The sequence below is a fragment of the Bos indicus x Bos taurus genome, chromosome 3, assembly GCF_003369695.1.
Source record: "Bos indicus x Bos taurus breed Angus x Brahman F1 hybrid chromosome 3, Bos_hybrid_MaternalHap_v2.0, whole genome shotgun sequence".
NCBI lineage: Eukaryota > Metazoa > Chordata > Mammalia > Artiodactyla > Bovidae > Bos > Bos indicus x Bos taurus.
The window spans coordinates 111,626,522-111,639,807 of NC_040078.1; the positions used below are offsets into that span (position 1 = coordinate 111,626,522).

General features: G+C 39.4%; 1 non-coding gene across 1 annotated transcript; it reads left to right on the forward strand.

Moving 5' to 3' along the window:
* Positions 1-210: 210 nt before the first annotated feature.
* On the forward strand, positions 211-282 carry TRNAC-ACA. Its single transcript has one exon. It is a non-coding gene; the product is annotated as a tRNA-Cys (tRNA).
* The last annotated feature ends 13,004 nt before the right edge of the window (positions 283-13,286 follow it).

Consider the following 13,286-nt stretch of genomic DNA (forward strand, 5'->3'; position numbering starts at 1 on the left):
AGTTTTCAACTCTCCAGGCTCCTCTGTCCATGAGACTCTCCATGCAAGAACACTGGAGTGAGTTGCCATGCCCTCTTCTGGGGAATCTTCCCAACCCAGGGATCAAACAGTCATCTCTTATGTCTCCTGCATTGGCAATTGGGTTCTTTATCACTAGAGCCACCTGGGAAGCCCCTGTTTATTATTAAAAGTGTCTACTGTGAATGAACTTCCCTGGTGGCTCAGATGGTAAAGCGTCTGCCTACAATGCGGAAGACCCAGGTTCAATCCCTGGATTGGGAAGATCTCCTGCAGAAGGAAATGGCATCCCACCCCAGTGTTCTTGCCTGGAAAATCCCATGGACTGGGGAGCCTGGTTACAATCTACAGACTACAGTCCATGGGGTCGCAAAGAGTGGGACACGGCTGAGCGACTTCACTTTCACTTTCACTTACTGTGAATGAAGGACTGTTATAAAAACTATTCTCCTGGTTCATTGACTTTCCTCATGAACAATGCAAAAGAATGACCCTTCTTTTCCAAATTTCCCACTCAATTCAGTGCTGAGAGGGTCACATAAAGATTTTGGGACCAGAGTGACTGGTATCCCTAAAGTCCAGTGAATAGTTTTGTTTAGGCCATTGATATAATTGACCTGGACTCAAATTCTAGCTAGAAGTCATACAATTCTCTAAGCCTGTTTCCTCATTTGTAAAATGGGTATATTAATTTGATTTTGATGGGTTGCTATGAGGATGGAATAGATTAAATTATGTATGTAAAAAAGCAGGCCAGGCATTATAAAATAGTCAATAAGTTTTAACTTCCTTTCAAAGTCCTATATATTTTACAGTCTCACAGAACATGAATACTGGGTACATGTAATAATTATACAGAGAGACTATTAGCTAACAGATATGAGTGGCAGTAGTCTCTCAAAGAGATAATGGAAAACTAGTTAGGTTCCTCTGTTTTAGGGAAGGGATGTACTGTTGCCCATGGCCACTGTGCCCTGTGATGTGGCTTCCTGTGGACAGTCTAGTCCTGTCTGGGCTGTGAAGATGTTTTCTTATTTACTGTTTGTGTTTTTATTTCTTACCATTGTACTTTGTTTTATGAAGCTGACTGGGCAGATGTTGTCCCATTTTACAGATACAGAAAGGTAAGGCTCAGGTGTTCTGGTTCTAGGACTCATGGTTTAAAAAGTCAAAACCACTCAAGCTAGCTCTGGTTAGACAATCTAGTGGACTGGAGAGTCCTGGCCCCTGAGTTCAGCTCATCCTTGCAGGGACAGAAACTGGCCAGTTGAAGACCAAGCTTGCTCTTTCTCTCAGCAGTCTCATAGTCCCTCTCGTTTCTTTCTCTTTCTGAGATTCAGCTTGCAGTCAGCCCAAAATGACCACCACCCTGACCCTACCCCTTGTCCTTTGAACTTATCAGCTCCCATAGGCCAAGGCTGAGCCTCTCTCCTGGATTGTGAGGTTCTTTCCTGCCTATGGGAATAGAATGCCAGGGAGAAGACCCTACAATATACACTGCACCTATTCTATGGGTTTTCCGCCTCTGGCCTTTCTTCATAGCAGAATTGAAGAGTGGCAATATTCAAAGTAATAGGAATTTAGAATTTCCAAGAATTATAAAGAAACATATTAACATGTGGGTAAACCCAAGTAAATATTGGCTGTACAAATAGTTATCATAAAGTCTAATTTGGGGTGTTAAAAAACACTGAACAACAGTAGCTTTTAGTTAAGGGATTAATTATAGTTAAAATGAAATGTTGTTACAATTTTTGAATCATTTTGGTGGAAAGCATATATTTAATTTAGTCCATTAAAGATGCACAATATAATTTCTAACATAACACTAAAAGAACAAAAATAATATGTGTAAACTCCATACTTTATCATTCAGTCACTAAGTCATGTCTGACTCTGTGAATCCATGGACTACAGCACACCAGGCTTCCCTGTCCTTCAATATTCAAATAAGTTTCAATCCAAAAGAAGGCAAAAAAGCATAACTGAGTGGGAGAAAACAAAACGACAAGACCAACGTAAAGTACAAAACGGTCAAATAAGTCCAGCTCTACCTGTGATCCAAATATAAAATGACTGAATCTTTCAGTTAAAATTAAAAAGTTACCAGAATGTTTAAAATGTTACCAGAGTAATAAAAGGTTACCAGAAAAAATAATGCCTTATATACTGTAGTTAAGACAAAAAGTATATAGAGGTAAACAAAGATTAAACTGTAAAGATGGGGAAAGGTACATTATTTAAATACTAAATAAAAGAGTGCTCATGCTCTATTAGTATTATCTAATTAAATAGACTTTAAGGTAAAAAGTATTACTAGAGATCATAGGAGTCACTACATATTGGTAAAAATTCAATTCACTAGGGAGATTTAACTATTTTAAATTTGCATGTAGTATAATGATATTACTTTAAAATAAATGAAACAAGAACCAGTGGAACCACAAGGACAGCTGATAAATGTCTTCATAATGGGATATTTTAAAGTATTCTTGTATCGTAGTAACAAATGTCCAAAGCAAGAAAAAATTCAGTAAGGAAATAGGAGATGTAAATGTGAAATCTAAAAGTTTGGTATAATTGAAATCTGTATCAACTGTTGGAGAATAATAATCTTCCCTTATAAATAAAGAACATCAAACAAAATCTGAATGAATTTCAAACAATTTGTATTGTGTAGACTATGTTTAGTGACCAAAATGCAATTAAGTTAGATAACAGTAACAAATGCGTAACTAGAAAAATCCATTTGAATACCAAAAATCACACATCTAAATAACTCATATATCAAAAGTAGAACATAATGGGAATTAGAAAACACTTAGAACTGAATAATATTGAAAATATAACATATAAAAACTTGTGGGATGCAGCAAAAATGGTACTTATAGGAAAATCCGTATACTAAAATGCTTATATTCATAAAGGTTGAAAATTATGAACTATGCTTTCTCCAACTTTGTTAATTAGAATAAACTGAAAGACAGTAAAAAGGAGGAAATAATGAGAATAGCAAAGTTACTAAAATTAGAAATATGTGCACTAGAGATAATCAGGAGAGTCAAAAGTAAATGCTTAAAAAAGACTAAAATAACTAAAATGGTCAAATATCTGCTAGGGTTCTTCAGTTCAGTTCAGTCACTCAGTGGTGTTCAACTATTTTTCACCCCATGAATCACAGCACACCAGGCCTCCCTGTCCATCCCCAACTCCTGGAGTTCACACAAACTCATGTCCATCGAGTCGGTGATGCCATCCAGCCATCTCATCCTCTGCAGAGGAATATTCAGTTCTGTTCAGTTCAGTCCAGTCGCTCAGTCGTGTCCCCCATGAACCGCAGCACGCCAGGCCTCACTGTCCATCACCAACTCCCGGATTTTACCCAAACACACGTCCATTGTGTCGGTGATGGCATCCAACGATCTCATCCTCTGCAGAGGAATATTCAGTTCAATTCAGTTCAGTTCAGTCACTCAGTCATATCCGACTCTTTGAGACCCCATGAACCGCAGCACAACAGGCCTCCCTGTCTGTCACCAACTCCTGGAGTTCACCCAAACTCATGTCCATCGAGTCGGTGATGCCATCCAGCCATCTCATGCTCTGTCAACGCCTTCTCTTCCTGCCTTCAATCTTTCCCAGCATCTAGTCTTTTCCAATGCGTCAACTCTTCACATCAGGTGGCCAAAGTACTGGAGTTTCAGCTTTAGCATCATTTCTTCCAATGAACACCCACGACTGATCTCCTTTAGAATTGACTGGTTGGATCTCCTTGCTGTCCAAGGTACTCTCAAGAGTCTTCTCCAACACCACAGTTCAAAACCATCAATTCTTCGGCACTCAGCTTTCTTCACAGTCCAACTCTCACATCCATACATGACCACTGGAAAAACCATGGCCTTGACTAAATGGACCTTTGTTGGCAAAGTAATATCTCTGTTTTTCAATATGCTATCTAGGTTGGTCATAACTTTCCTTCCAAGGAGTAAGCATCTTTTAATTTCATGGCTACAATCACCATCTGCAGTGATTTTGGAGCCCAGAAAAATAAAGGCAGCCACTGTTTCCACTGTTTCTCCATCTATTTCCCATGAAGTGATGGGACCAGATGCCATGATCTTCGTTTCCTGAATGTTAGCTTTAAGCCAACTTTTTCACTCTCCTCTTTCACTTTCATCAAGAGGCTCTTTAGTTCCTCTTCATTTTCTGCCATAAGGGTGGTGTCATCTGCACATCATTGATATTTCTCCCACCAATCTTGATTCCAGCTTGTGCTTCTTCCAGCCCAGCGTTTCTCATGATGTACTCTGCATAGAAGTTAAATAAGCAGGGTGACAATATACAGCCTTGATGTACTCCTTTTCCTATTTGGAACCAGTCTGTTGTTCCATGTCCAATTCAAACGGTTGCTTCCTGACCTGCATACAGATTTCTCAAGAGGCAGGTCAGGTGGTCTGGTATTTCCATCTCTTTCAGAATTTTCCATAGTTTATTGTGGTCCACAGAATCAAAGGTTTTGGCATAGTCAATAAAGCAGAAATAGATGTTTTTATGGAATTCTCTTGCTTTTTCAATGATCCAATGGATGTTGGCAATTTGGTCTCTGGTTCCTCTGCCTTTTCTAAAACCAGCTTGAACATCTGGAAGTTCACGGTTCAAGTACTGCTGAAGCCTGGCTTGCAGAATTTTGAGCATTACTTTACTAGTGTGTGAGATGAGTGCAATTGTGCAGTAATTTGAACATTCTTTGACATTGCCTTTCTTTGGGATTGGAATGAAAACTGACCTTTTCCAGTCCTGTGGACACTGCTGAGTTTTCCAAATTTGCTGGCATATTGAGTGCAGCACTTTCACAGCATCATCTTTTAGAATTTGAAATAGCTCAACTGGAATTCCATCGCCTCCACTAGCTTTGTTTGTAGTGATGCTTTCTAAGGCCCACTTGACTTCACATTCCAGGATGTCTGGCTCTAGGTGAGTGATCACACCATCATGATTATCTGGGTCATGAAGATCTTTTTTGTATAGTTCTTCTGTGTATTCTTGCCACCTCTTCTTAATATCTTCTCCTTCTATTAGGTCCATACCATTTCTGTCCTTTATTGAGCCCATCTTTGCATGAAATGTTCCTTTGGTATCTCTGATTTTCTTGAAGAGATCTCTAGTCTTTCCCATTCTGTTGTTTTCCTCTATTTCTTTGCATTGATCACTGAGGAAGGCTTTCTTATCTCACCTTGCTATTCTTTGGAACTCTGCATTCAGATGCTTATGTCTTTCCTTTTCTCCTTTGCTTTTTGCTTCTCTTCTTTTCACAGCTATTTGTAAGGCCTCCTCAGACAGCCATTTTGCTTTTTTGCATTTCTTTTCCATGGGGATGGTCTTGATCCCTGCCTCCTGTACAATGTCACGAACCTCCGTCCATAATTCATCAGGCACTCTGTCCATCAGATCTAGCTAGAGTCTTAAGGAAGTTAAAATTACGAGATATATAAGATGGCACCTAATAAAGATATAACACAGAATTAAAAGGTAATAAAATTATTATGAATGAGTTTACTGTAAACTAGATAACATATTTAAAATAAAGAAATACCTAGGATACATGCTGAAGATTATTAAAAACAAAAAGGATGCCATGAAGAGTTCTAAAATATTTAAAGAAAACATCACTAGCTTAAAATTGTCCAATACAGAAATAAAAAGCCAGAAGATTTCACTCATAAGTTCTACCAAACATTAAAAAACAGGTGATTGCAATATCACAGACATTCTTTCAGATACTATGGAAAGAGGGAATGCTTCCCAACTCATTTTATAAGGCTGGTATACCTTGATAAATCTACCATCTCAAGAGATGAAGAAAAGCATACAGTAAAATTTAACATCCATTGAGTTTTTTTAAAAAAACATACCATTGCAGACTAAGAATAGAAGTAAACCTCCTTAAGCTGACATAAGGTATTTACAACAACATTATAGCAAACGGTATACTGAATAGTTTACATTTTTAAAAATTCTCTTCAAAATTAAGAACAAGTTGATGTGCTTCCTGTCACTACTTGTATTCAACATTACCTTCTAGTTCTAATCAGTTGAGCAATACAAGAAAAAAAATAGAAGTCATAAAGATTGGAAAAGTGTAAAGAAAATCATAATTATTCGTAAGTTTTATGATTATCTATGAAGAATACCCCAAAGAATCTGCAGATTATTCAAATTAAGATAATTTAATAAAATTGCTAGGTAGAAAAATCAATATATGTATATATATGTTGCAAATTTTATGTCTATACCCAATTAAATTTCAATAAAAAGGTAAAGTTAATCTAAAAATGTATACAAGACATAAGAGAAAATTATACAGTGGTGTTCCAAAATATAGTAAATAAGATCTAAGTTAATGGGTATAAATAATATCTAATTAACTGGAGAAATATATCCTATCCAAAGATAGGAGGAATCAGAACTATAATATCAATGCAATACTATTCCTATTGCAATCCCAGTTGGGTTTCTCATGAAACTTGAAAAGTTGATTCCAAAAATCGTATGAAAAATCAAAGACCATCCTGAAAAGGAAAATTAGTATGGGGTGCTTATTTTAACAGATAAAAAATGTATTGTGAAATTATCATAATTATGTCTTTTTATTGCAGGACAAACAAGTTGAACAGGCCAATGGAACAAATGGGAGAGCCCCAAAAGAAATCCACAAATACCTGGAAACTTGATATATAAGAACTGGAATTGCAGATAAGTAGGGAAAGGAGGGTCATTTCCTTGAATCATTTTGGGAGAATCAACAGTCCTGCAGAAAAATTGTAATCTTGCCTCAAATAACACACAACAATCAATTCTAGATATATAAAATATTTTGTATGAAAGGAGAACCTATAAAACCTCTAGAAAAACAATAGAAAATATCTTTAAGACCTCAGGTTGCAAAATATTTCTATGACTCCAAAAGCAGAAATCATAAAGGAAAATATTGATAAATTCAGTTCACTGAAATTAAGCCTTTTTAATCTGAGAGCCCATAAAGAAAACAAATCACCAGTTGGGAAAGCCTCAAAGGATTAGTATTCAGAATATATAAAGTGAAGCTTTCCTGGAGGCTCTGATGGTAAAGAATCTACCTGCAATGCAGGAGACCCAGGTTCGATCCCTGGGTTGGGAAGATTCCCTGGAGAAGGGAGTGGCAACCCAGTCCAGTGTTCTTGCCTGGAGAATTTCAAGGATAAAGGAGACTGATGGGCTATAGTCCATGGGGTCGCAAAGAGTCAGATATGACTAAGCGACTAATACACATATGTAAGTGCTAAAGGCCTTCCCTGTAGCTCAAAAGGTAAAGAATTTGTCTGCAACACAGGAGACCTGGGTTCAATTCCTGGGTTGGGAAGATCCTCTGGAGAAGGGAATGGCAATCCACTCCAGTATTCTTGTCTGGAGAATTCCATGGACAGAGGAGGCTGGCGGACTGTAGTCCATGGGATCACAAAGAGTCAGACACAACTGAGCTACTAACACACACATTTAAAGCAGTTCCATAAATCAATAAGAAAAATTTAAAAGCAGAAAACCATCATAAAAAATAAGCAAAGCCATGAAGAGTCAGTCACTTGACAGATTTGGAAACTATATGACCAACCTGAAAAAGCAGATGCTCAGTGTCATAAAGAATCAAAAAAATTCTTATTTTACACCATTAAGGCTTTCACAAAGTGAGGCTAATTTATTTAAAAGATAATTAACTCTTTAAATTAAAGTTAATAACAACACACTATGGGATTTTTAATCCCATAGACATGAAATGTGTGCCATAAATAGCATAAAAATGGGAAAGAAAAAAAAACATACTGTTTATATTTGTTTGCGAGGGCTTCTAGGTGGCTTAAACAACAGAAATGTATTGTCTCACAGTTCTTATTTTTTAATATTTATTTGTTTATTTGGCTGTGCTGGGTCTTAGTTGTGGCATGCAGGATTTTGATCTTCATTGCCGTGTTCAGGATCTTCAGTTGAGGCGGGCAGGCTCTTGGTTGCGGCATGTGGGATCTAGTCCCCTATCCAGGGATCAAACCTGGGCCCCCTCATTGGGAGGACAAAATCCTAGCCACTGGACCACCAGGGAAGTCCCTTTCTCACCGTTCTGGAGACTAGAAGTCCAAGATAAAACTGCTGCAGGATTGGTTCTTTCTGAATGCTGTGAGGGAGAATCCCTTCCATGCTTTCCTCCTTGCTTCTGGTAGTTTCCTTCTTAGCCGTTCGTGGCTTGTAGGAGCATTACTCCGATCTACGCTTTCATCTTTACTTGTTGTCCTTCCTGGGTGTGTAAATGACTATGTCCAAATTTCCCACACTGGTCATACTAGATTAGGGAGCCACTGTACTCCAGTATGACCTCATCCTAATTATACCTGCAACAACACTATATCCAAATAAGATCACATGTTGAGGTACTAGAACTAGGGCTTCAACCTATGAATATAAGGAGAAGTGTGCAATTCAATCCATGACTCTCTGCCCTCAAATCTGCACCCTTCTCACATGCAAAATTTTGAGCATTACTTTACTAGCGTGTGAGATGAGTGCAATTGTACTGTAGTTTCAGCATTCTTTGGCATTGCCTTTCTTTGGGATTGGAATGAAAACTGACCTTTTCCAGTCCTGTGGCCACTGCTGAGTTTTCCAAATTTGCTGGCATATTGAGTGCAGCACTTTCACAGCATCATCTTTTAGGAGTTATTTCAACTGGAGTTATTTCAACTATTTTAGTTGAAATAGCTCAACTGGAATTCCATCACCTCCACTAGCTTTGTTCATAATTATGCTTCCTAAAGCCCACTTGATTTCACATTCCAGGGTGTCTGGCTCTAGGTGAGTGATCACACAATCATGATCATCTTGGTTGTGAAGATCTATTTTGCACAGTTCTGTGTATTCTTGCCACCTCTTCTTAATATCTTCTCCTTCTGTTAGGTCCATACCACTTCTGTCTTTATTGAGCCCATCTTTGCATGAAATGTTCCCTTGGTATCTAATTTTCTTGAAAAGATCTGTAGTCTTTCCCATTCTATAGTTTTCTTCTATTTCTTTTCACTGATCACTGAGGAAGGCTTTCTTATCTCTCCTTGCTATTCTTTGGAACTCTGCATTCAAATGGGTATATCTTTCCTTTTCTCCTTTGTTTTTCATTTCTCTTCTTTTCTCAGCTATTTGTAAGCCCTCCTCAGACAGCCATTTTGCTTGTTTACATTTCTTTTTCTTGGGGATGGTCTTGATCCCTGACTCTTGTACAGCGTCATGAACCTCCATCCATAGTTCATCAGGCACTCTGTCAGATCTAGTCCCTTAAATCTATTTCTCACTTCCACTATATAGTTATAAGGGACTTGATTTAGGTCATACCTGAATGGTCTAGTTGTTTTCCCTACTTTCTTCAATTTAAGTCTGAATTTGGCAATAAGAAGTTCATGATCTGAGCCACAGTTAGCTCCCAGTCTTGTTTTTGCTGACTGTATAGAGCTTCTCCATCTTTGGCTGCAAAGAATATAATCAATCTGATTTCAGTGTTGGCCATCTGGTGATGTCCATGTGTAGAGTCTTCTCTTGTGTTGTTGGAAGAGGGTGTTTTCTATGACCAGTGCATTCTCTTGGCAAAACTCTATTAGTCTTTGCCCTGTTTCATTCTGTATTCCAAGGCCAAATTTGCCTGTTATTCCAGGTGTTTCTGGAGAAGGCAATGGCACCCCACTCCAGTGCTCTTGCCTGGAAAACCCCATGGATGGAGGAGCCTGGTAGGCTGCAGTCCATGGGGTCGCTGAGGGTCAGACACGACTGAGTGACTTGACTTTCACTTTTCACTTTCATGCATTGGAGAAGGAAATGGCAACCCACTCCAGTGTTCTTGCCTGGAGAATCCCAGGGATGGGGGAGCCTGGTGGGCTGCCGTCTCGGGGGTCACACAGAGTTGGACACAACTGAAGCGACTTAGCAGCCAGGTGTTTCTTGACTTCGTACTTTTGCATTCCAGTACCCTATAATGAAAAGGATATCTTTTGGGGGGTGTTAGTTCTAAAAGGTCTTCATAGAACCATTGAACTTCAGCTTCTTCAGCGTTACTGGTCAGGGCATAGACTTGGATTACAATGATGTTGAATGGTTTGCCTTGGAAACGAACAGAGATCATTCTGTCGTTTTTTAGATGGCATCCAAGTACTGCATTGTGGACTCTTTTGTTGACCATGATGGCTACTCCATTTCTTCTAAGGGATTCTTGCCCACAGTAGTAGATACAATGGTCATCTGAGTTAAATTCACCCATTCCAGTCCATTTTAGGTCGCTGATTCCTAGAATGTCAACATTCACTCTTGCCATCTCCTGTTTGTGCACTTCCAGTTTGCCTTGATTCATGGACCTGACATTCCAGGTTCCTATGCAATATTGCTCTTTACAGCATCGGACCTTGCTTCTATCACCAGTTACATACACAACTGGGTGTTGTTTTTGCTTTGGCTCTGTCTCTTCATTCTTTCTGCAGTTATTTATCCACTGATCTCCAGTAGCATATTGGGCACCAACTGACCTGGGGAGTTCATCTTTCAGTGTCCTATCTTTTTACCTTTTCATATTGTTCATGGGTTCTCAAGGCAAGAATACTGAAGTGGTTTGCCATTCCCTTCTCCAGTGGACCACATTTTGTCAGAACTCCTCACCATGACCCGCCCATCTTGGGTGCCCCTACACGGCATTGCTTAGTTTCATTGAGCGAGACAAGGCTGCGGTCCATGTGTTTAGATTGGTTAGTTTTCTATGATTGTGGTTTCAGTCTGTCTGCCCTCTGATGCCCTCTTTCAGCACCTACCTGAATTTCTTTTGCCTTGGATGTGGGGTATCTCCTCTTGGCCACGTGCCGCTCCATGGCACGTGGCCGCCGCTCAAAATTCTCCAACCCATGCTTCACCAATACGTGAACCATGTACTTCCAGATGTTCAAGCTGGTTTTAGAAAAAGGAGAGGAACAAGAGATCAAATTGCCAACATCCACTGGATCATCAAAAAAGCAAGAGAATTCCAGAAAAACATCTATTTCTGCTTTATTGACTATGTCAAAGCCTTTGACTGTGTGGATCACAATAAACTGGAAAATTCTGAAGGAGATGGGAATACCAGACCACCTGACCTGCCTCCTGAGAAATCTGTATGCAGGTCAGGAAGCAACAGTTCGAACTGGACATGGAACAACAGACTGGTTCCAAATAGGAAAAGGAGTACGTCAAGGCTGTATATTGTCACCCTGCTTATTTAACTTATATGCAGAATACATCATGAGAAATGCTGGGCTGGAAGAAGCACAAGCTGAAATCAAGATTGCTGGGAGAAATCTCAATAGCCTCAGATATACAGATGACACCACCCTTATGGCAGAAAGTGAAGAACTAAAGAGCCTCTTGATGAAAGTGAAAGAAGGGAGTGAAAGAGTTGACTTAAAGCTCAACATTCAGAAAACGAAGATCATGGCATCTGGTCCCATGACTTCATGGGAAATAGATGGGGAAACAGTGGAAACAGTGGCTGACTTTATTTTTCTGGGCTTCAAAATCACTGCAGATGGTGACTGCAACCATGAAATTAAAAGACACTTACTCCTTGGAAGGAAAGCTATGACCAACCTAGACAGCATATTCAAAAGCAGAGACATTACTTTGTCAACAAAGGTCTGTCTAGTCAAAGCTATGGTTTTTCCAGTGGTCATGTATGGATGTGAGAGTTGGAGTATAAAGAAAGCTGAGCACTGAAGAATTGACGGTTTTGAACTGTGGTGTTGGAGAAGACTCTTGAGAGTCCCTTGAACTGTAAGGAGATCCAACCAGTCCATCCTAAAGGAGATCAGTCCTGAGTGTTCATTGGAAAGACTGATGCTGAAGCTGAAACTCCAATGCTTTGGCTACCTGATGCGAAGAGCTGACTCATTTGAAAAGTCCCTGATGCTAGGAAAGATTGAGGGCAGGAGGAGAAGGGGACAACAAAGGATAAGATGGTTGGATGACAACACCAACTCAATGGACATGAGTTTGGTTAAACTCCAGGAGTTGGTGATGGACAGGGAAGCCTGGTGTACTGCAGTCCATGGGGTCACAAAGAGTCGGACACGACTGAGTCACTGAATTGAACTGATCACATACAAAATACATTCACCGTATTCCCAAAAGTTTTATCCCATTCCACCATCTAAATCTAAGCTCTCATGTAAATATCATCTAAATCAGTTGTGGGTGAAACTTAGGATTTAATTCATGCTGGTACACAATTCCTCCCCATCTGTGAACTTGCCTGCTACTGCTGCCGTTTGGTCCTTCACTTGTGTCCGAGCATCTGGTTCCAAACTACAATGGAGGCACAGACATCAGCTAGACATTTTCATTCCAAAAGGGTAAAATTGAAAGGAAAAACAGGATCATGGGTCCCAATCAAGTCTGAACCCCAGTAGGGAAAATTACATTAAATTTCATGACTTGAGACTAGTCAACCGTCCTGTTTGGCCTGGTGCTTTGCCCTTCAGACCCAACCTCAATCCTGGGTGGCAGCTCTGTTCAGCCTTGAGCCTTAGATGAGAACAGTGGCACCCTCACCAGTCTCAGCATGTGTGGATCTGCCCTTGGAATAAATCTTTCATTTCATCACATCACTTGTCCTTTTCAGACCAGGCTGGCAGTGTTTCCATTGATGTAAAATTCTCAGAACTTGTGTTGGTCTCACATGAAATCCATGAATTATCAAATAATTAGACTAACGGACTTCACATATCCTTCCTGAATAACTGCATTCCTGGGTTCTGATGAGATGAAAGATCGGATCCATGAGTCACACGTCTAGTCTCTTTTGCCAGTGGTTGTCCAGCCACACCCTTATCTTCATTTCCAGAGCATGTTATCTGGATAGGCTGGGATTCTTCCCAACTGTCACGTGCTGGTTTATTGTTGCCTATTAGCTATTTATTCAATTTATTTCTCTCCTCGAATAGCAAGGAGACATCCTGCTGCACCTTCTGCACTTGGCTTAGAAATCACTTCAGCTAAATATTCAGGTTTATTACTTAGAAGTGCTTTGTTCCATCCAACAAGGCATAATTTAGCCAAATTCTTTACCTTTCCTCTAATTTTCAATAATATGACCCTCATTTCTGTTTTAGACTTTACCAAAAGCATCTTTAACATTCATATGTCTAGCAAAATTCTATTTGTGATGCTATATGTACTCTTTAAGA